This window comes from Arachis ipaensis, chromosome B7 (assembly GCF_059453495.1).
Source record: "Arachis ipaensis isolate K30076 ecotype BB chromosome B7, ASM5945349v1, whole genome shotgun sequence".
Lineage (NCBI taxonomy): Eukaryota > Viridiplantae > Streptophyta > Magnoliopsida > Fabales > Fabaceae > Arachis > Arachis ipaensis.
In genome coordinates, this window is record NC_142442.1 from 73,041,867 (window position 1) to 73,043,371 (window position 1,505).

A 1,505-nucleotide genomic window follows, 5' to 3' on the forward strand; every position below is an offset into this window, starting at 1 on the left:
TCTGAATCTCTGCTTTCCTATTGCCCTCTTCCAACCATGCGTTACTTCCTTCCATGGCAAGCTCTAGGATCCTCCCAATGAAAATGGTCCTCTACGGTTTCTGCATGGCTAATCAACTGTCGAATTTCTCGTCTCGGATGAAAAATACTAGGTACAGCTACCGCATGGCTAATCATCTGTCAGTTCCTGCTAGCATCGGAATAGAATCCATTGATCCTTTTGCACACTGTCACTTGCGCCCAACATTCGCAGGTTTGAAGCTCGTCACAATCATTCCTTCCCGGATCCTACTTGAAATACCACAGACAAGGTTTAGACTTTCACGGACTCGATCTGTGTATTAGATATCCAAGAGAGTATACTCTGGCTATCGTCCAATGACTACATTGAACATCATGTAGACCGCTTTGTGGTTGTCAGGCACGCGATCTTGGCTAAGCGAGTAACGAAGATTGGGTGATTGTCACGGGTCACCCCTTCATTCTGACTTAACTGAATTAAGTACGAGAGTATATCTTGGAGAAAAAGTAGGCGTGAATTGAATAGAAAACAGTAGTACTTGCATTAATTCGTGAAGAACAGCAGAGCTCCACACCTTAATCTATGGGGTGTAGAACCTCCACCGTAGAAAATACATAAGTGAAAAAGGTCTAGGCATGGCCGTGAGGCCAGCCTCCATGCCAAAGGTCTAAGGACTAAAACATCCAGAGATACAAAAAAGCTGATAAAAGATATAAAATAAATCTCTAAAAGTAGTTTTTATACTAAACTAGTAACCTAGGTTTACAAAATATGAGTAACTAAGTGCAGATAGTGCAGAAATCCACTTCCAGGGCCCACTTGGTGTGTGCTTGGGCTGAGCATTGAAGCTTTCACGTGCATAGGTTGTTCCTGGAGTTAAACGCCAGCTTTGGTGCCAGTTTGGGCATTTAACTCCAATTCTGGTGCCAGTTTGAGCATTTTATGCCAAGATGTTTTAGGCTGTCTTTGAACGCCAGTTTGGGCCATTAAATCTCGGGGAAAGTATGGACTATTATATATTGCTGGAAAGCCCAAGATCCATTTCGAGTGCAGGAGGGTCAGAATCCAACAGCATTTGTAGTCCTTTTTCAGCCTCTGAATAAGATTTTTGCTCAGGTCCCTCAATTTCAGCCAGAAAATACCTGAAATCATAGAAAAATACACAAACTCATAGTAAAGTCCAGAAATGTGATTTTTAAATAAAAACTAACAAAAATATAATAAAAAGTAATTAAAACATACTAAAAACTATGTAAAAACAATGCCAAAAAGGGTATAAATTATCCGCTCATCACAACACCAAACTTAAATTGTTGCTTGTCCCCAAGCAACTGAAAACAAAATAGGATAAAAAGAAGAGAATATACAATGAATTCCAAACTTATCAATGAAGATTAGCTTCCGTTAGATGAGCGGGACTTGTAGCATTTTTGCTTCTGAACAGTTTTGGCATCTCACTTTATCCTTTGAAGTTCAGAATGATT